The sequence below is a fragment of the Chrysemys picta genome, chromosome 3 (genome assembly GCF_011386835.1).
Source record: "Chrysemys picta bellii isolate R12L10 chromosome 3, ASM1138683v2, whole genome shotgun sequence".
In the NCBI taxonomy this organism is placed as follows: Eukaryota; Metazoa; Chordata; order Testudines; family Emydidae; genus Chrysemys; species Chrysemys picta.
The window spans coordinates 24,977,386-25,000,771 of record NC_088793.1 but is presented as its reverse complement, the minus strand read 5'-3'; the positions used below and the strand labels follow the sequence as shown (position 1 = coordinate 25,000,771).

At 43.5% G+C, this 23,386-nt stretch overlaps 1 long non-coding RNA gene across 1 annotated transcript in view; it reads right to left on the bottom strand.

Annotated features, from left to right (window-relative positions):
* LOC122173589 (uncharacterized) overlaps nt 1-23,383 on the bottom strand; it is a 234,488-nt gene extending 211,105 nt beyond the window's left edge. The window contains exon 1 of the long non-coding RNA XR_010599392.1: nt 22,817-23,383. This is a non-coding gene — a long non-coding RNA (uncharacterized LOC122173589). The remainder of the gene's footprint in view (nt 1-22,816) is intronic.
* Between the last annotated feature and the right edge of the window lie 3 nt (nt 23,384-23,386).

The window sequence follows — 23,386 nt, the reverse complement described above, 5'->3', positions numbered from 1 at the left end:
ATACTATGAAGCTTAATGCTGCTCCCTGAGAAACAAAGATCATTAATTGCTAGCTGATTTATAGCATTGTTGAGTTTCTCTTAATGTACACAGTTTCCCTACAGTTCTGTTGTATTTCTGCTCTATTCACTGTATGGTTATTTACAATAACATATCAGCTCTGAGTAGAAAGGGGTATGTCACTCAAGTAGCTTCTTCTAGGAAGCATGACGTGATTTAAAAATGTGCTTATACAATATGGATGATGTACACAGTAGTTATTAATGTTCACAAGAAAATGTTAAACTTCAGCTCCGTTGCCGTCATGCTGTTATTGGTTCTGAATGCTGAAGAGGCGGTTTTCATCCTCAGATTAAGATCTAGATATTAGCAACACTCCTGCCGAGGTACAGGTAGTTCTCAGAATATCCTTTCCAGTTATAAGAAGAACATACATGGGCGTTGGAAAAAGAATGTATTTTATCTGACCTGAACTTGCACACAGACTGTGGAAGGAATTTTAAACAGGCTTTATTTTTTTGTCATATGGACCGCATTTCTCACAATCAAAAGGGGATAAAAAAAGACAATAAACCATCCAGAAAAACAAAGCAACCCAGCCAGTTTCACAGCCATTTGACCATGAGACAGTTCCACTTTTGGAAAAACTTATTCCAGAGTTTGTCAGCCATGCCCCAAAGCTGCCAAGTATGCCCTTATGGGACTAGGGCTGTTGGTTCTACCAAAAGAGAAGATGAATGGAAAAAAAGAAAAAGATAAAGAATACCAGGAAATGGAGCAGCAAGGAGAATCATTAGGCCAATCCTGAAGTTATTGCAAGTGCCAATTTCTGATTAAATGACTGTGATCTTTATAAAGTCCAAGCTGTGTAAGGAATTGCTTAGTACACATGCCTGGGTGGAAATTTACCAGCCCAATGGGTAACATGCAAGCTCAATCTTAATAAAACATTGCTGTTTAAATATGAACACCAAAGTTGCCAGACAGTCGCAGACATACAGCATTGGAAACAGAATGTGTGACCTTCAGCTTCAAATAAAATGATCTCTACTTGGCAAGTTACCATGAAGGAGCAATTCTAAGAGTTCAGCCAATAGAGGGATTTGCTAAGCACCTGAACAAGTCTGATATACATTCCATCTCTAATAGAGGTCAGCGACACACATAGGCAACTAAGCAAATCACATGATCTCCCTAGTTAAAGCAGCGTTGCACATGGTTCAAGGACAGAGTGTCAGGAGTTCACAGAAATTTAGTCCAACAGTTAGTCCATGACTGTAGATGTGACCAGGAGCGGATTAATGCAGGGACTTTAGGGGCTGCAGCCCAGGGCCTCAGGCTAAGCGGGGGCCTTGCAGACTGGATGCAGTCAGCTTCTTCGTTTCATCCAGCCCACATCAAGTCTCCACGCTCGCTGATGTGCCCCTGCAGCCCCTAGGCGAGGGGCATTCAGCGAACCTCTCTGTGCACCATGCAGAGCGGCCTGGCCCCTCTGCCTAGGGACCGGACATGCCGGCCATCTCGGGGAGCAGAGCAGCATGGAGCCAGGGCCGGCAGGGATCCTGCCTTAGCCCTGCTGAGCACCGACCAGGAGCCACCTGAGGTAAGCGCCTCCCAGCACGCCACACCCCTCCTGCACCCCAAACCCCTATCCCAGCCTGGAGCTCCCTCCTGCACCCAAACTCCTACCCAGAGCCCACAACCCGAACCTCCTGCTGTACCCCAACCCCCTGCACGTGGAACTGGAAGCATTTCTGAGAATGCCACCATAGAGGTCCTGGATTTCTGTCTCTTTCCTAGCAGCCTAAATTTGGCCGCCAGGACATCTCTCCTACCCTTCCCTATGTCATTGGTACCTACATGTACCACGACCACTGGCTCCTCCCCAGCACTACACAAGTCTATCTAGATGCCTTGAGAGATCCGCAACTTTTGCACCAGGCAGGCAAGTCACCATATGGTTCTCCGGGTCATCACAAACCCAGCTATCTACGTTTCTAATAATCGAATCTCCCATTACTAACACCTGCCTTTTCCTAATGACTGGAGTTCCCTCCCCCAGAGAGGTAACCTCAGTGCAAGAGGATACCCCATCATCATCTGGAAGGAGGGTCCCAACTATGGGAAGGTTTCCCCTCTGCTCCCATTGACTGCTCTCCTTCCCTGAGCCTTTTATCCTCCTTAACAGCGCAGGGGCTGTCTGACCGGAGGGGAACAAAACTACAGTGTCCCAGAAAGCCTCAACATACCTCTCTGCCTCCCTTAGCTCCTCCAGTTCCGCCACCCTGGCCTCCACAGCCCATACGCGGTTTCTGAGGGCCAGGACTCCTTGCACCAAATGCACACATATGCCAGCCGCCCACAGCACAGGTAATCATACATGCTACACTGAGCACAATAAACAGGATAGCCCCCACTCTGCTGCTGGGCTTCTGCCTGCATCTCTCCTACGGCTACCTAGGTTAATGAGAGGGGTTTCGTTTAAATCAAGAAGTTTTGATTATAGTTTAGTTTAAAGGTTTTAAAGAATGGCAAGTGTCCCTCGCTGTCTTCCCACTCGCCTTCCAAACTCCTTCTCGAAACTCCCTGTTCCCTGGTCAACAGTAGGTTTGGCCATTTTACAAACAGAGTATTTTTGTTAAACAGTAAAAATCCATAACAGACAAAAGAAAACCACACAATCTATGAGTTACACTGACAAAAAGGAGATAAAGTAAAACACACTGGAAAGAGAGTATGTGTGTGAGATATTCCTTGAAAATTCTTAGGCAATCTCTCAATGTCACTCATATCTTGCATTTTATTTGGTGTTCAACTCACTATGAACCATTTACAATATGGCCCTATCTATTTTTCATCTGGTAAAAATACTGAAAAATTAATCTGGGGACAGGAACTTAATTACTTTTTCCAGCAAAGGAAATATGTTTGCATATGGGTGCATACACTATATACACAGATCTCAGTTTGGGCCTAAGCCAACTCCTAAGAATTCAATGGGAGTCTTTCCATTGACTTCAGTGGGCTTTAGATCAGGACCTCATTTTCCTTGTAAATATAACACAAAGGTGTGAGACACCGAACACGATAGGCACAAAATACCAGAAGAGACCAGAGAGGGATCTGGTCTCTTTGAGCATGTCATAAACATACAGCTACGGGTAACATAAAATCCCTCCTGAGAAGCTGTACTGAATCCTTACCTGTAAGGGGTTAAGAAGCTCAAATAACCTGGTTGGCACCTGACCAAAAGGACCAATAAGGAAAGAAGATACTTTCAAATCTTGGGGGAGGGGAGGTTTTGTTTGTGCTCTCTTTGTTTGTTCCCTCTCTGGATGGAGAGAGAGAAACCAGGCAGGAAAAACATCTCCTGAAAACATACCTGAAATGAGCATCTAAGATTACAAAAATTGTAGGTAAGGGCAAGGAAATGCGTTAGCATAGGGAAAATTCACGAGCTAAAACAAAAGATAATCTAAGAGGGAGTTTTATTCCTGTTTTTGGTAACTTGGAAGCTGAGCCTAGAGGGGAATCCTCTGTGTTTTAAATCTTTTTATTACCCTGTAAAGTTACCTTCCATCCTAATTTTTGGAGGTGTGATTCTTTTTATTTAAAGAAAAAGTAAGTTCTTCCTTTAAGAACCTGATTGTTTTTCAGTGTCCTAGAGACAAAGGTTCTGGTCGGTACTCACATTATTCTCAAGTCTCCCCAGAAAAGGGGGTGAGGAGGCTTGGGGGAATATTTTGGGGAACAAGGGACTCCAAGTGACACTTCTCCTGAATTTTTGTCTAAATCACTTGGTGATGGCAGCAATACCGTCCAAGGACAAGGAAAGAATTTGTGCCTTGGGGAAGTTTTTAAACCTAAGCTGCTAGAAATAAGCTTAGGGGGTCTTTCATGCGGCTCCCCACATCTGTATCCCAGAGTTCAGAGTGGGGAGGGAACCCTGACATTGCATTTTTACCTTTAATATCTAAGGCAATTTAGGTGCATGTATCAAGTGAAAAATTGACACCAGAACTATTTAAGCAGCAGTATGGGAAGTACATTAGAGTGTCTAATGGTTAGGATTTCTGGGTTCTTATCGTACATTTGCCAGTCTCTTGCTGTATGGCTTTGGACAAATCATGGCACTCAGTTTTTCCCTCTATATAGTGGGCATAGTGTAGTAATGGAACAACTCACTGGGATTTTGTAAGGATTAGTTTATGTTTGTCACAAGCTTTATCATCCCCAAACAAAAGCCATAAGATAAACAATGGTGTTACATTTATTCTCACACAACAGCATGATCCCCTTTACTCCAAGCACTGGCCTTCCAGAGAGAAACAAATGTACAGCACTCAGTTTCTCTACTGCACTATCCATATCATTTTTAATTACAAAAATGTATATTGCAAATAAACTGATGTGGCCAAGTAAATCTGTATCTGATTTATGGGCAATTTTAAGGGAAATAGACCCTATAAAAATGTATACAAATGTGTAGTCTTGCACACAGGGTCAGATAGACAGTTTAACAAGGAAATAATTAACATGAAGTGTCTCTCACGAGCTGCCAGGTTGATATTTTGATATTTGATTCACTAAATTCAAAGCCGAAAAAGCTTATAGTTTTCCAAACTTTCTTTAACTCTATCAAGTGTGTCAGTGCACTGCAGCCGATGACAATATATTTCATCAGGGTTGCCAAAAAACTGTTTAATTTTAAATGATCCCTGTATTGCATTACTTTATATAAGCAGAGCCAACTTGTAGGGCATAATCAATTTTGTAGGGAAATGAGTCTATTGCCAATGCTTTTAACCCATCCAGGAAACAAATTTCACACTGTGTTTCTTTAAAATAAATTTTAAAAACCCACAAACAACAATAAAACTCCTAATCTAACCCTCTGGTCGGAGGCCCTTAAATCAGCGTTGCTTTTCCCAGCCTCACCATTCAGGCTCAAGCAGATTGAAGACTTACAGAGAATGTCTGTGTTGCCAAGAGCTATTTCCAGTGGACTTTGATCAAGTGATGCTGTAATCCCGGATGGGAAGCATACTTCATTTATAAGGTATTCTTTGGTGTCATTCCCAAGGAGTATGCAGGCATACGTGTTTTGTGAGCAGAAGAGCTCTCTCGCTCTCTACAATAAGCAACAGGACAGCACTACCATGCTCAACTGAAGTTCACAAGGTTGGCTAGATATGTGTGCTTTCAACATTACTCATTTATATGGTCTGAAAAAGGCTTGTATGGTCTAATCAGATAGACAGAAGGCCAAGTCTCAGTCCTAGGATTTCTTCAGACATTCCCCTCAATCCAAGAGTGATGATTAACACATCATAAAAGTCTTATTCTCTGCCTTTTCCAGGGATGAGCGCAACAATAAGTCATTCTGGAAAACATTGGGATTCACATGAGATTGCGATTTCACTGATCATTGAGATGCCGGTTATCACAGGAAAAAATTATTTCTGAGTTTTATGACATGATTAAGGCCAATTACCTCCTTTTCAACAGAGAAGCATTTGAAGAGTGTAAGGGCTGTAGAATGATTTCATGCTATTGGGAGAGGATGTAAGTCATCAAAGTTCACCTTTCCAAAGAGAGATTTAAAAAAATATCAATTAGGTTCAAGTTCAATTTGCAGCCCGATACTTCTTCCTCTTAAAAACTCATTCACTTTTTCCTACAGTGCTGCTGTGCAACTTACAGTAATATAGCTGGCTCTTTTGAACCCTCATCAACTTCACCCTAATTTAGTGGTCACTGAGATCTAACATACTTTCCTGATCAGCTTAATAAATTCCACTAAGATCAGGCTAAGCTTTCAGAGTAATGGGAGTGCACATGAAGAACCAGGTGCGCAGATGGGAAACGATCACAGAATGCTCTTTTTGAAAGCAAGATGTCCTGGCCTCACACCTTGAACCTCTCCTGTTCTGCATTTGTACAAGTTTCTAAGTGTAATCAGTTTCTAAAAATACTATTTATAGCACTAAATCTTTATCATGCCCCTCTTTTCTTTTATTTTTTTAAAGCATTAATCTATATGTATAGATATAGACACACACATGCAGCACATTCTTGGTTTAGGTAGCAACATGCATTATAACATCAATGCAGAAAAACTTAGTAGGATTCTATGTACATCGGTTTTCTAGAAAAGTTTTTTTTAAAAGAAAAAAGGAAAGTGTGTTTCAATTTCCCATTTCCTTAGTAATGGATTCTTACTGATTTGAAGGAAAATATTAAATGCACTGCTTCAAGGGTATTTTCAATTAATAGATATTTTCAATTAATTTTCTTGATTGAGCTGCCTGTCAAGATATGACTTGTTCCTTCAAGCTACATTTACAAACTGATTCAAGAAGGTTTAAAAAAAAAAAAAAGATGAAAATTAAAGGATTTTGATGTAAATCAACAATAAGATTAGTGTTCCAATCCCCTTTTGACAGGCAGGCTGTGCCACAGCTGAACAGATTCATGTTTTAATTTCTCTTCTGTTTTGCTTTAATTTCCTCCATCTCAGTATGAGTGGCAGGTCTTGTGGTTCTGTAAAAGGGCACTCTTAAGGAGATAATGAAATATTTCCAGATCTTAAGGTACCATATCTCCGCAACTTGCATTTAGAAAATGAGAAGCGAAGTTTTATACATTGGGAAAGTGTTAAATGTATTTAAATATCGGAGACAGAGGCTAAAGTTTGAGGAAGTTTCTTAAAAGTTGTTTATATATGATAGAATAGAAATCCAAACAGAAATCAGCTTGGAGTACAGCAGTGTTATTGATTTTATTATGAATCCTTGTTTCATACCTAGCAAATTATTCTTTTCAGAGTTGTTCTATCATCATGTTTAAAATGTTCTTGGCTTCCTTTTAGTAGCTGTGCTGAGCTTTTTCTAATGTTTGTATCAGTGTGATAGAGGGCTCTGTTGGATTTTGTTTTCAGCAGGCATGTTTTAGTTTAATATCTTCCTATACTTTAAAATCAACTCTCAAGGGAAAAAGACAACAATAATCATTCTGAAATAAATTATGTTAATTTGTAGTATTCTTGTTCGGGGGGAAAATATTCATCTTTAAACATGTTGATTTACTGCACTATGTTTCTTTCATAGCTTTGTTTTAGATATCAGTATATTCTTTAAAGCTGGTTGGAAAAGTCAATAAAATGCAATTTTTGTTGTTTTTCCTATCAAATTTTCTATTTGTTCCAATTTATTTATAAATCATATTTCTATACATGTTACAAAAATGAGATAGGATTTATTCCAAGTTAGTCAATATATATTTTAAGAAAAATATAAAATTCTGTTGCAACCAGTTTTTCATGTACTGTACCTGGAAAAACACTTTATTCCACTTAAAAACATATTATCCTTTTTTTAAAATGGTCTAGGTATTTTTAAAAGTATGCTGAAACTCCTGAATTTATATTTTGTAAATGTCTTACATTAATTTATATTGAACTATACAGCTCAAGATATTGTATGTGTAGATACATGGTATCTGACTTTTCAGTAGGTAGACATGATAATGTTATTTGCTGTGGGGCCACAAAATTATTTTTAACTTATCTAATGATTACATGACTCTTCACTGGGAAAAAATAAATCTCATATTGAATGCAAATTCTTTTACATGGAGAATTTGAATATTAAGGCCCAGAGCTGACAGCACACTGGCTGACTGCTGTGGGCACACAGAGCCTGACTGACGCCTAAGATCTTGATCCTTCACTGAGCTCAGTGCAGAATGGGATTTAGGGGCCTGATCCTGTCCTCCTGGTACCCTGGGGAGCTTTGGGTGCAAGGGAATGTAGGAACAAGCCCTCTGGGAATTTGTATTATTATTTAACAAACCTCTGTAAGATACTCCCCCAGGCTGCCTTTTTTTTTTTCTTTATATTTATATAAAGATTGTTGGGACTTCATTTGTGGAAAGGTTTCACAAAAGACATTCTTTTTTCTTTTAACCTCCTAGAAGATTTTAGGACCCTATTTTCCATCATTGCTTATGTATAACACCCCCCACAAATTGTGTTATCCAGTCCTTCATGGCACTGAAGCATGTGCATAGGCTTATTGAAGTCCATTCAACTACTCAGATGCTTAAAATTAGGCACATGCTTAACTGCTATGCCAGATCAGGGCCTGAGAAGACAATTAAGTGTAACACTGGCAGACCCCAGTAGTCAGCATTGAACCTGGGACCTCTAGAGCATAGTGCATGAGCCAAAAGCCAACTGGCTCTTATCTTAGGCTGTAGAGCAGACTCATTCATCTCTACGTTGTCTTGGTGCCACTAGAGGGGACAAAACACCACACTCAGGAGGTGTGTGGATTGCATAAGTAAAAAGCAAAATCAAGCAAGCCACAATAACCATTTGCGCAAGAGCAAAGGATGGCCATTTCAAGAAACTTAGAGCCAAATTTGGAAGTGCATGTAGGGAAATCCAAGACTAGAGAGAGTTTAGAAGAGAACCAAAGCCTTCCCTACAGGGGAATAGCCTCAGTGCAGCTGCACCAAATGCTGCATCGAGCCTGATCCCAAAGTGCAGAGAAGGGCACGATGGTCAGCGCCAATTGAGCTGATCTTAATTCTTGCTTCAGGTGAGGGCAAACCCTGTTTCATTCCGTTAGTGTAAACCCCAGCTTCCCTCAGCTACCAGGCCTTGCTGGCTCAAGGCTACTTCTGAGCACCAAGGCTTCAGCTAGGGAAGGTTATGCCTTCTTCCATGGTAGGTCGGTTCTAGCAACTTGGACTCACCCTCCTTGGATCTACACCCCCCCCACTTACAAAGGAGCCTGATTGGTCTTGTCCACACTAGCATTTTTCTTCAAGTCTCTCCCTGTTGTACTACCAGCAGTACAGCTCAATGGGTCAGAGGAATAGTGGGAGCACTGATGCAAATAGATGGCTAATAGCCATTTGTTTTAGCTCCAGTGCTATCTACCGTCTCTAAACCAGGTTAGTGGTTAAAATGCCAGTAGCCAACAGCACTGCAATTATTATTTGCATGATAGCAGCATTAGAGGCGCCAAGCGAGAATGGATGTCTATTGTACTGTGCGTACACATCATAAAAGACAGTCCCTGCTGCAAGGAGCTTACAGTGTAAATAGGCAAGAAAAAAGGTAGGAAAGAAAACTGAGGCAGAGGTGAAGTAACTTACCTTCAGTAACTAGCAGAGCTAGGAATAGTACCCAGGATTCCAGACACCTAGGACAGTGCCCAAACCACCAGACCACATTCCCTTTCACTGGTGGAACCCAGGGTGGGAAGTGCTATTGTAAACACAGGTGCTGGATGTAAGAAAGTCAAAGGATTAGGTGGAAGACCCCTATTCAAATCCCTTCTCCCCCTCAGGCAGAGGGGGGAACTGAATGTGGGGCTCCCATATCCGACTGGGCTAAGAGTTATAAAGTGGGTACCTCCTCCTCTGGCTGGATTTTGAATAGGACCCAATCCGGTAGGTATACTCAACCCACTGGGTTGGACCCTGCACATGACTTAGCTGGCCAAATGCCTATCTTCTCCTGGTTAGTGAATTGAGTTTAGGCAGCAGTTAAGGGGAGTTTTGTGGATCACAGTAGTACTGTATACAGGGATTTAGATGTCTAACACAGGAGTTTTAGGTACCTAACTTTCTTCATGGCTCACACCCATAGTCAAATCATAGCTGTGCTGTTCAGTGGTCTGGTGAAAATCTATTCCAAGTTGTGAAGATTATAAAAGGGTTTTTTAAATGTGCAAGTGCACTGGGTTTTGTTATGCAATCTGCTAATGGTCTGCAAATATTCTCTTGGTTCTGCACAGGGGCACATAGCTTAGGAAAGTTTGTAGGCACTGCTGTGTCTTTCCTACAGTCAGTGAAAGTGCTCGGGAAGAAGGGAGGACCTGCAACCAAAGACAGGAGTGTTCTGCGGCCTAGACGAATTCACAACACAATCCCCTCTCCATCCAGCATCAGGAAAGCATTCTTGTTCAAGTCAGTACTTCAGTGTGTGTGCTTAAGTGCTCTGAAAAGGGATAGATTTAAGGATGTGCTTAGGTGCTTTCTTGATTTGGGCCTGGAAGGAAAACAGCTCGTGTATTATAATTCATAGCCATGAGGGAGCAGAGTTAAGGTTGCGCAGACCGTTATTTTGTCATGACCTGACTTTTGATTTCTTCATTCTGCAACCTTAACATTCTTGTAACATAGGGGCTTTCTAAATGTGGAATATAGAATTAAACTGGATGAAACACTAGAATGTACTGTAGGGGACAATGCTACTGTGTCGAGATAATGTGGTGTGGACTGCACTCTCAGCAAGTTTGCAGATGACACTAAACTAGGAGGCGTGGTAGATACACTAGAGGGTAGGGATCGGATACAGAGGGACCTAGACAAATTAGAGGATTGGGCCGAAAAAAACCTGATGAGGTTCAACAAGGACAAGTGCAGAGTCCTGCACTTAGGACGGAAGAATCCCATGCACTGCTACAGACTAGGGACCGAATGGCTAGGTAGCAGTTCTGCAGAAAAGGACCTAGGGGTCACAGTGGACGAGAAGCTGGATATGAGTCAACAGTGTGCTCTTGTTGCCAAGAAGGCTAACGGCATTTTGGGCTGTATAAGTAGGGGCATTGCCAGCAGATCGAGGAACGTGATCGTTCCCCTTTATTCGACTTTGGTGAGGCCTCATCTGGAATACTGTGTCCAGTTTTGGGCCCCACACTACAAGAAGGATGTGGAAAAATTGGAAAGAGTCCAGCGGAGGGCAACAAAAATGATTAGGGGGCTGGAGCACATGACTTATGAGGAGAAGCTGAGGGAACTGGGATTGGTTAGTCTGCAGAAGAGAAGAATGAGGGGGGGATTTGATAGCTGCTTTCAACTACGTGAAAGGGGGTTCCAAAGAGGATGGATCTAGACTGTTCTCAGTGGTACCAGATGACAGAACAAGGACTAATGGTCTCAAATTGCATTGAGGCAGGTTTAGGTTGGCTATTAGGAAAGACTTTTTCACTAGGAGGGTGGTGAAACACTGGAATGGGTTACCTAGGGAAGTGGTGGAAACTCCTTCCTTAGAGGTTTTTAAGGTCAGGCTTGACAAAGCCCTGGCTGGGATGATTTAGCTGGGAATTGGTCCTGCTTTGAGCAGGGGGTTGGACTAGATGACCTCTTGAGGTCCCTTCCAACTCTGATATTCTATGATTCTATGATAATGTAACCGTCTTCTTTCTCTCTAATTCCTATGGGCCAGATTCTCCATGTCACTGGCTTTACCCTCGAGGGTAAAGCCAGTGACAACAATGACTTTACATCCCCCTGAGAGTAGAATCAGGCACAATGATTTTAGAACATAAAACTGAAGAGCTCCATATTCTATTATAGGTGCTTAAATACCAGCCACCTAATAGAAACCGAGCACAGAGAGATAGTCCACACCCTAAGCTAGCTTATCTCCATAGGGTATGTTATACCCCTGCTCTGTTCCAGACTTTGCAATACGATACATATAGCTCTGTTATTTGACTTTTCTGATGCCAGGAACAGAATACATTTGTCAGTCATTTGCAATGTACTGATATTTACAATTTCAGTGGGATGCTAGAGAGAAATGTCTGAAGAGACATTTAATTCCACAGATACCACCACCTTTTCAGCCACTAAGCTTTTCCAACACCACCCCTGTCATGCTAAAAGGAAAAAGGCCATCTTGGCAAGTGTGATCCCTAACCAATCATAGGGATGCTTTTTAAGCAACAAAATATACATCTTTGTTTGGGGGCTTGTGTAGAAAAATAATTTTCCCCTTTACAAGCAGGTCCCAGACTCTTACATTAGGTCTGTGTTTTATGTGTAATCATGGCAGGGGATGGAGGGTAGTTTAGATGAGTCAGGGCTTGCAACGTAGTCCAAGACTCTCTACATCTTGGATCACTGTCATGTTGAAACACAGGCAAATGACAGGAGACTGTGCTCACAGAATGCAGCAGATTGTTTGTCCTCACACTTAATTCACTTTGTGCTTCCTTTCATGCAGCAACCTTACGACAGTGGAGTTGTTGTCACTGCTCTTACATATTATTTTACTTCAGTTTTTCCTTGCAGGGTTCCCCCCCCCCTTTTGTAATGAACATGGTAGTTATGAAAGGTGAGCACTTGAAAACAATACAGACTGGAGCCTTCAGTTCCGCTTCCCAATAGCGGCTTCAGGGAAACGCAGTGATCTACACCTATGCTACGTGAGGCTCACTCTTTTACTGCCTTCCAGCTAGAGAGGAGAGACAGGTTGGTCGTGCAAGCACAGGACTGAGAGTTAGGAGATTTGGGTTCTGTTTCCCAGCTGTGCCACGGACTTGCTGTGTAGCCTTGGTTAAATCACTACAGATAGCTAACTAAGTCACCTATCCCACAGAGCCGAGCCTGAAGGTTCCAGGGCAGTTGTGTCTGTGGCAAGACCCTGGTAGCGTGACTCCACTGGAACCGTAGTACCACCAAGACACAGGAGGTGCCACCCAGGACCTGAGCCAGCACCTAGACAAAAAGACAGTAATGTAGCTGGCCCCGGCTTCCTGCAGAAGCACCTGAAAACGCTGGCCTTTGTTCTCTCTGGGCCTCCTGCCATGTAAAATGGTGACAGCATGCTGTGAGGTTTGAACAACGCTCTGCGTAACTCTTCTGCCAGGGTCTCGACAGCAACAAGGGCCGGGTTCAATATCTAGGGGTTCCTCTTAACAGTACAAGACAGAACCAGCTGCAGTCCCCCACCTAGAAACCTGGGAAAACTAATCACCACCTCTGGGTTCCTATAAGCATATGTCTACCCTGCAAAAATAACCCACAGCAGTAAACGTTCTCATTCAGCTGGACCAAAGGGGGGTAGGTCTCAGAACCTGCACTCCAGCCCAGGTGGGAACATCTACACTGCTATTTTTAGCTCCGCAGCACAAGCCCTGCAAGTTTGAGTCAGTTGACCCAGGCTCTGAGGGTATGTCTGCACTGCAACATAAGCCTGTGCTTGAGCCCAGACTCAAGCCTAACCCTCGCTTGCATCTACACTGCAATTGTGCTAACCCAGGGTTCAGACCCAGAATCCCAGGACTGCACGTCTGGAGGGTCTGCATTTCAGTTAAGCCCTATTGCTTTGCAGGATAAATGCAGCCCCACTTGACTGAGGTCCCATGAGTCAACTGGAAGTATCCCACAATTCCATGTGACAACTTTTAGTCCTCTCTATCCCAACAATCTGCAATCCACTCTACTGAAAACAGAAGGCCCCACCCCCACCCCTTTATGAAAGGCAGCAGCTCAGATCAGCATTAACCCATTCTCTTCTGACCACCAATCTGCAAACACACTATCAGAGAGCCTCCTGGGTTTGCAACTGAAAGTGAACCAATCAAACCTTTTGCAAAGTGAGCTGCTTCCTGGTAACGTGCAGGCTGGGCAGTAAAGTTTTCCCACAGTGCACCCAGGTCCTAGGGCAAAAACGGCCACATTTCAGAGAGCGAGTGCTGGGGACTCTGGGACATGGCTACTTTGACTCAGGTCTACACACTGCAATATGGACACCACAGCTCTAGGTTCAAGCATAGGTTAGAAAAGTCTTAACATAGGGTTAAAATACAACATAGACACTAAAGCCTTCCATGACTTTTCAAAGATAATCGCTAATGGCTCAGATATCTCCTCAGTCAGCTCCTTGAGTATTCTAGGATGCATTTCATCAGGCCCTGGGGACTTGAAGACATCTAACATGTCTAAGTAATTTTTAACTTGTTCTCTCCCTTTTTTAGCCTCTGATCTTACCTCATTTTCACTGGAATTCATTATGTTAGATGTCCAATCACCACCAACTAAAACAAAAATCATTAAGCACCTCTGCCATTTCCACATTTTCTGTTATTGTTTTCCCCCAAAGATGTACCCTAGATGTACACTAAGAGGCAATACTTTCCCACTCGTAGGCACTGAGTCTGTGTTTAACAAGATTTCTTTTGTTAGAAGGGAGAGGGAATGCAGCATTAATTTGGGAAAAACACCCCAACAAGGATTCAAAAGCATGCAAATAGAAAGTAAACACCCACTCCACAGCACCTTAGGCAATAGAGCTTCAATGGTGAAACTCTGACAGACTAATGTCCCTTTAACCAACCACTGTCCTTTTCCATCTGCTGCACCTCATTCACCACCAGTTATCCGAGGTCAGCCAAGTCCAGGAACCAGGGGTGCATTCAGGTGGGTTCACATCCTGCCCCTGGGAGGTGAAGAGTGTCAAGAGATGTCCCTGCTTCTGCTGGTGTCACCTCTGCTTTCTGCCTCTGCCCCCAGCATCACTGCCACCTCTGCACCTACTTACCCCTGCCTTTAGCTGCAATGCCATGTTCAGAGGTTTCACCACGTAACCCACTTTTTAGTGATTGCAGTAAGCAGCAGGGAACCTCACTGCAGTTGCATCCTCTAGATTGCTTTTCCCCAGAGCATGGTCCTGGTCTAAGCTTAGCCCCCCTAGACCAGCTTATCAGTGGTTTCAGCTGTATTGTACACACTGGAAAGGAACAAGGACTCTCAATTGAGTCTGATCAGCTGTCCTTTAAACACTGGAGGGGAAAGATCAAAAAGGCCCCTTTAAACAGAGTCCACACCCACCTCATGCTGCACCACACCCTATCACTATCCCCTGCTCAACAAGTGAGGTTAAGTTAAGTTAAAACTAATTAAGTACAGTTTTGCTGCCTTTTAGTCATACAATAAGGATAACAATGTTGCATTACTCCTGCATCCAAGGCTTAAGTGAGTTTCAACCCAAAACTGATCACTTTGGCAAAGCAGGTATGTCTGAAAAATCACCTAGACAAAATAAGTGTGATTATGCACATAGAATCTGCTCCTGAGGTCTTTTCCCCCCAGTTCATCACAAGGTGGCAGAAGAGAGCTCATTCCAACCCTGTTTTATGTAATGTAAGCACTGAGATTAAAATAACGCTGTTTGTTTCAGATGGTATAGTGTCATTTCAATTCCCATGCGGCCTACCTTGCAAACCATGGTAGGGATTCCACCACTGTAAATGACTCACAATGACATATGCAGTCTAAGTTGAAATGTGCTACTATTAGCCTCCAGAAACTGCCATTTTATGTGCCTCATTTGCCAGCTCTAGTAAGATCCTGAAAGCAACACAATCAGTGTATTCCACTGCACAGTGGAGACACCATGAAAGATGGTTCCAATCAGTTACAGTGGAGAGGGATTTTAGAGGTGCAGAAATCAGCTATGGAGTGGAGAGGCAAGGGCTACCAGGGAAAGGAGACAAGAGAGGTCTCTGCAGTTGGCATGAGTAGCAGAGGAGCATGTGGTGTCTATGCAGCCCCATCACCGCTTAGGGCTTGGAGAATCGGGGTTAGTCATTCTCCCTTCAAATTGCAGGTTGGAAGCATGATTTCATGTTGCAACTGCCTGGTGGACCCAGCTGCTTCCATGCTTGGCCTGTCACACAGACTGCCCTCTTGTGGTCTGCTGCTTCACAAGCTGGAATTTAACATGCCACCCTACAATGAATTATGGGGTGCCTCACAGCATGCCTTAAAAATACACAACACAGTGCTGACTTTTGAATGTGCTACAAGGGACAGCAGAGGGCAGCCAGGGCAAGGTACCACCTCCATACAAATATCCATCGCTTAATCCACCCATTGGGCCTCCCTCAGTTTCATGGAGACCTGGGTTCCCTTCCAGGCAGGGCTCAGATGAACCAACCAGTGGAATCTGTGTTTAATCTTTCACTGCCTGGATGAATCTTGTGAGGCCTCCAAAATAACCCCTGTGGCCTCTCAGAAGACCTCCCAGGCAAGGGTCGTCAATCACCATCATACTCTTCTGCGGGTGACAGAGTTTCCTCAGGCAGGCCTGATTTAAATTTTCTGAGGTGATAGAGAACCCAAGAGCACCACTTTGCAAGAGGCATCACTGGGAGCAGCACAGAAGTTAGTACTTCATATGGGGATGGGGCACATGGAATGCTGGAGCAAAGCCTTTAAAAGGCTTGGAGGGGATCTCTTTAAAATTAAAAGGACACTGGCCCTCACAGCTGAGGCTTCAAGGGCAAAGTTTCCATGCAGTTTACGGATTTCAGCATGAACGTCTCCTGAATGAAAACCAGTTTCACTCTCCCATTTGCTAACCAGCACCTGAGAGGAGTCAGGAATTCAGTCTCAGCATAAAAGAGGGTGTCAAGCCACAAAGTTCTTATCTGAATCCCTAAAGTGCAAAGTGGTTTGGGCCAGAGTAGCAATTGGAGCAAGCCCCATATTTCAAGGGAGCATCGGAAAATGGCTTCTCAAAAGAGAAGAGAGACACCCGATAGAAAAAAAAACAAAAAACAAAAGTGCACCCGGAGAATCAATGAACCACAGGAACAGAAAATAATAAAGTTCATGGACAAAGAAGCCATGGACCCAGCCTCACCTCCAGTGTCCCAGAGAAATGAAAGCTGCTTGAGAAGAGGTAACTGTGCGTGGCCTTCTCTGCTGCTGGAAGCCTTGCAGCCGTGTGAGACTTCTGCAGCCTGCCTTGAGCTGCACTGGAGCCTGGCTGGACACGGTCAGTCCCACAAAGAGCCACTGCAGTTGGGGCAGTACAAGTTTGCTGAATTATCAAGGCAGACCTGCATTGTGGCTGTCTTGCCAGGAAGGAGACAGGGGCAAGAGGCCCCAGAGCAGGTATAGAAATCCAGGGCCTCTATGTTGATGCGATTGAACTTCGCATTCTTGCGTGGGCCTGTGAACATTTCTCAACCTCTCCCCACGCTGATCAGAGCACTGTGCACAGGGCTGGCCTGGGGAAGTGGGAGGGTCAGCAAGAGGATTCTTTGGGTTCACCCAAACTTAACTAACCCATTTTCTACAGAAGAGGCCTCTACTGCGTTGGGGCCAATGCGGTCTACAATTTTAAAGGTTTCAGAGTGGCAGCCGTGTTAGTCTGTATCCGCAAAAAGAACAGGAGTACTTGTGGCACCGGTACCACAAGTACTCCTGTTTTTTTAACAATTTTAAAAAGATCCACAGGCCAACTTTCCACATGAACTGGACCATGAGACCTGGGGGTTGCTAAGCCTCCAGTCACTGGAAAATCATGCTTACGTGCTAGTGAATCTTAGCACTTTTATAGTAGTATTTTACAAATGTCAGCTAATAATTCACCACAACCCTCCTCTGAGGCAAGTACTACAATCCCCATTTTACAGATGGAGGAACAACCACTCTCTCTCCACTCTGCTTCTTGATAAATTCCAGAAGGCTATGATAGCGCTCAGGCATTGACAGAAATAGCACATGCCCACCCAGACACTTACACTGTAGAACAACAAGAGCAGCAAACACAGGCTCCAGGTGGCCAATCCACCTCAGTAGCCAAACAAGCCACTGCAGAAGGAACTATTCTGAGAACAAGCAGCAGCTGCATGATCAGAAAGTCATTGAGGTTCAGAGTTCAGAACTAGTGATAAATGCCCCATAAAAACCAGAATAATTCTCATTGGTCTCCAGGGGTCCAGGCTGTCTACCTTGACCTCCATCTTAGCTCTCTCTCGCTCGCTCGCTCTGTACTTTGTCAGGAGTTTAAACATTTTGTAATCCAGATCCATGTCAGGGACCTGGGGATAGGAAATAGAGTGCAGTCTTCTACCAGTACCCCTGAATGCTCTTCAGAGTAAAGACTACGTATTTCTCTATGTCCATACAGAATGTTTTGGGCACCACTATAATACAAATAAATAATAGAGAGAAGTGTGCTCTCACTCAGGCACTGGACTGGGAATTGGATCAGGGTTAGATCTTACACAAGATGATTCAGGGCCCCGATCAGGAAAGCTCTTACTCATATGCTTAAATCCCATTGTACTGAATAGTATTTAATTACATGCTTAATTGCTGCACTGAATAGGGATGCTTTCTTGACTAGGGGCCTATATCATTTTGTGACTTTAATAAGGGGTTAATAGTATCTCCCTACTTCACAGGGATAATGTTCATTAATGTTTGGGAGGTGCTCAAATACTAGGGGTCAGAGAAGAACCGAGATACGTTCAGATTATTATTGACCTTTGGGACCAGATGCTGCCACTCTTGCTCACAAGTAGTAAGTTACTCTAAAATAGAATATCAGGGTTGGAAGGGACCTCAGGAGGTCATCTAGTCCAACCCCCGGCTCAAAGCAGGACCAACCCCCAACTAAATCATCCCAGCCAGGACTTTGTCAAGCCTGACCTTAAAAACCTCTAAGGAAGGAATTTCCACCACTTCCCCAGGTAACCCATTCCAGTGTTTCACCACCCTCCTAGTGAAAAAGTCTTTCCTAATAGCCAACCTAAACCTGCCTCACTGCAATTTGAGACCATTAATCCTTGTTCTGTCATCTGGTACCACTGAGAACAGTCTAGATCCATCCTCTTTGGAACCCCCTTTCACGTAGTTGAAAGCAGCTATCAAATCCCCCCCTCATTCTTCTCTTCTGCAGACTAAACAATCCCAGTTCCCTCAGCTTCTCCTCATAAGTCATGTGCTCCAGCCCCCTAATCATTTTTGTTGCCCTCCGCTGGACTCTTTCCAATTTTTCCACATCCTTCTTGTAGTGTGGGGCCCAAAACTGGACACTGTACTCCAGTTAGCCTAATCAAAGCAACTGGGGTCCATTTTCAAGTCAGATACTACTCAGTATGGGGAAGAAGGACAGAACCTGGTCCATAGACTGCAAACTCCTTTCCACAAGGACTTCACAGACAAACATGAAGACAAACAATCTAGCATCCTGTTGGCACTATGAGACACCTCCCCACCGCCACCTGCCTGAAAAAACTCCACTCAACTAAATACCAGATCAGGGAAAAACCCACAGATTAAATAGGTGCATTGTATACCAACGCATCTTGCGGGTCATGAATTCAGGCTCCGATGGACAGAGGGAGGAACAGAGCTGCTGTTCCTGCAGTGAGAATGCCAGGATACTAGCATCTTGGAGAGTAACAGCAAAACACTTAAGCCAATCACAAATGCTGTGATGGGGCATAGAGGGCATATATAAGTGCTATTAGTCATCCAGAAGAATTTTGTTTTTCTAACCTCTGTGTTTCTGCCTGTCACTTTTAGGAATAAATTTGTGCTCCTGCCAGTTATTTGACATTACACTTGCTTTGGATGATTGCCTTTCCCAAATATTAATAGTAACTCATTATGGACACAGCATTGGTATTTAGTTAGATCAGACCAGCTTATTTTTAAAAAACAACAACTATTTCATATAAAAGAACAGATGTTTTTAATTTACACCAAGAACAAAAACAAAGTCCTATTGTTCAGTTACAGGGAATACAAACACTGATGGCTCTTTAGAAATTAACACCAACAGAAATTTTTTTTTAAGCCCCTTCTTACATAGTTCCCTTTGTGCCTAATCCCCTACATTAATACATTAGTGGCACATAATTGTTATGTTTTGTAATACAGATCAACATGAGTGCGGCATTTACAAAGACAATAGAAAATTGCATAAGCATAACAATTTAAGTACACATTATACAGACAAAGATTTTTTTTTTTAAATACAAATAATTAAGTAGGGATATAAACTCTAGCTTAAGCCAATCACTGGTTCATGGGGATCCATAACAGGATGTCTTATACCTTTCTCTGAAACATCTGAAACTGACCCTTGTCCATTGTCTCAGAGAGCAGACTGGAGTAGATGTAAGATGTAATAGCCATTCTTACTGTCCTACCATCAGTCCGGTTCCACTGTATTTTCTTGTGTCTACACCCACTCTTGAAATGGAACACCAATCACCTGCCCATGACTGGATTTCATCCCACCTGCCCTCCTTTGTTGTCTGTACAGCATAAGCGTCACATAGCAGTGAGTGCATTTAGGCCTCTGAGAAGGGAAACCTTTTGTGCATGTAAGAGAGGGAATTTTATCCAGCACAATGGGGTTCTCTTGTAGTAGCACAAGAAGTTAAATAATGATTAGACTTCTATAGCACCCTTCCTCTGGGACTCTAAAAGCTCTTTGAAAACTCCCCTGAGACGTAGGTGTTATCATCCTCCCCATTTCACAGATGGGGAAACCGAGGCACATAAAATTGAAGTGTTTTACCCAATATTACACAACCAGAGCTGGGAACAGAACCCAGATCTCCTAGTTTCCTGCTTTGTGAGTTAGCCATTACACCCTACCCCCCCCACACACACACACACACACACCCCACCACTTATTATGCCACCACTTTATAGTAAGACACTATTCTATACAGGAACAAGTAAATTTATTATAGCCAAAATCTTTACCTTGAAAACAGAAAAAGGGTTAGTCACTCTGTTATATCAACATATGGAATCTTCCTGACTGTGATGAGAATACTTCTAAATTCACTCCATATTGAGAATGTGCAAGGAATATATAAGCACATTTTATACCTCAGGGTGGATTACACTATCTCCCAGTAGCAGCACAATTGCCAGATAACATGCTCTCTGCTGCCACCTTAGGGCTACATGTATTTTAACATGGCCTAACAAAAGAGAGAAAGCATGCAAACATGCAATATTAGTAACAAAGGGCCCAAAATCCTACCCCTCGTTAATCCTCTTCTTGTTTCTTCAGTGGCTGCAGATTAATGCTGTGAATGTGCAGTGCATGTTTTGGCCAGCTCACAAATGCGTGCTGCACAGACACTCAATGGGAACAAGGGGAGGGGTATGTGCTAGAACTCATGGGTCATGCCTTGTATCTCAGAAGTATCACTATACCCATGCCCCACAATCCCCTTCCTTCCCCTGGCTTTTCCTGCATACATATAGCAGAGTGTAGGAATTTGGCTCATTAAAATCAAATTTCAGAGACCCCTATCTTGTTACTACCATCTAGCCCATCCCAGGATGAGCACTGTTCTATTCCATACTGGTCTCTCCCTGCCTTTATTGTGTTGTAGTATATCAGAGCACCAGGCTGACTTAAAATGATAGTGAGGGACATAGTGAAAACTACTCAGTCCCTTCACTTTAACCTGTCCTATAGCAGGAGCAAAAGGAGAGAGAATTAAAACTAAAGGGCTGTACGCTTAGAACCAAAAAATATTTACTTAGGCAATCTGTGTGATTCATTGCCACAGAAGGACAGAAAGTTAAACACTGGTTGAAAGGATTGGACTTTAAAAAAAAAAAAAAAAAAAAAAAAACACCACTAAGAGCAAGCCTGATTGAGAGAGTTACTGCGTATTTGCAGCTCTGATTAAAGTCAGTGGTCATTGTTAATTTTCCAGCTCTATTATACAATATGAAACTCCATTCCAGCCCCACATGGAAACAGGGTTCTAGTTACACAGTCCCTTTCAACTCAAAGGATTCCAAAGCACTATACACATGAATCAGCTCATCGACCACTGAATAGGGTTACCATACGTCCGGATTTTCCCAGACGTGTCCGGCTTTTTGGGCCTCAAATCCCCGTCCGGGGGGAAATCCCAAAAAGCCGGACATGTCCGGGAAAATTGGGACATGCGGGGCCGGGCCGGCGGTGCTGGGCCGGGGGCTGGCCCAGGGCCCGAGCCGACCCAGGCTGGAGATGCCGGGGGGGGGGGGGGGCAAGACTGGGTCGCGCCTCCTCCCCCCATCCCCCTTACCTGCTTCAGGCTTCCCGCGAATCAAATGTTCGCGGGAAGCAGGGGAGGGGCGGAGTTGGGGCGGGGCCGGAGCCCCATGGAGTGTCCTTTTTGGACACTCAAAATATGGTAACCCTACCACTGAAGTGCAGCCTCTTTTGTCATTGCTCCCCCATGAATCAACTGTAAATTCACTTTCTCCACCCTGGTTTCCTCAAACTTAGATTTACAGCATCACAGGAAGTCTCTCCCAAGCTGCATATTGTAATGTGAACAATTTGCTCTCCACTCACACCAACTGCAGGCTCTTATGTCACACTCACCACTATGGTATGAGCACATTTGTCCCCAGCACAAGTTCACGTACAATTGCTTCAGTGAAGAGGCACTGAGGTGAGTCACAGTGCAAGCAGAATTAGAATAGACTCGGCTTAGGCCCAAAGCCTGCAGTGAGTTCTATGTGGGCAGATCCCTTTGCTTGGGTGGAGCTCATTAAATGATTAGAGCCTCAGGCACTACTGAAGGGGAAAGGGTCCTGTGGCCAAAGCACAATAGCAGGAGACTGGTAGGTCCCTGCTCTGCCCAAGGATTATGGAAATCATTGAATTACAGTGTCTGTCTGTTCCTCACTTACATAAAGGGAGTATACCTACCTCACAGGACAGCGGTGTGAATTAATTCATTACTTTGGAAGTTCTTGGAGATGGAAGGGGAGGCAGACATGCAAAACACCATATCCTGGATGCAAATTGCCTTGCTTTTCTCCAGCATAAAAAGAAACAAATTATAAAACTGACCTTGTTAAAAAAAAAATAGATCTAGTCAAACAAGTGACAAGTTGCATCCAAAGAAGTGGGTATTCACCCACGAAAGCTCATGCTCTAAAACGTCTGTTAGTCTATAAGGTGCCACAGGACTCTTCGCTGCTTTTACAGATCCAGACTAACACGGCTACCCCTTTGATACTCAAAAATGAGGCCCCAGCTGTGTTAAGGGGGATTCTGATCCCCCAAAATGAGGGAGAGACCACCACCATTATTCAGATTTTACACTCTAGTTTAAAGGGAAAAGAACATTAGTCTGTCGCATCTTACACGCATTTAACATGCACAATTTCAGCTTTACACGGGTCAGCAAAAACAAAACAAAAAAAGAGAAAAATAACAATTTTAATACTGTACCTGTAGTGCGGGTGATTCCACCCGCCATTACACTCAATGTAATTTTGACTATGTGTGATTTTCACTTTACATGCTAACTGCAGAACATAACCCCAGCATAAGATGCAACAGACCTGTACCTCATTCCCACCCCCCTAATACCTGCCTATATATATTTTGTCTCTCACACACCTGGGGAAACCACAGGTGAAACTCATTTAAGCCACTGCAAAAGTCCTGGTTTTGACCTATCAGATTGACCCTCCCACACACAGGTTCTCAATTCCCCTCCCCAGGTAGCAATCCCATTTTCACATGGGGATGCTGTTGTTCCCAATAATCCAACTTCTAACAAACCATCCTCTGTCTTCTCTATAACATGTTGAGTTTGGCTGATCACTGACCAAATCCACACCTATCTGACCACCTTGATTACAGCTGAGCATTTCAGGAGGGAGTGAAAAGTTTTCATCAAAACACTTCACTGTGATCAAACAAATCAAAGGGCAAGCATGACTGGCCTCACAAAAGCCAAGGGCAGCTGTCACAGAGCTGCTGTTATCTCTGGCATTGCTGGGTCACCAGGACATT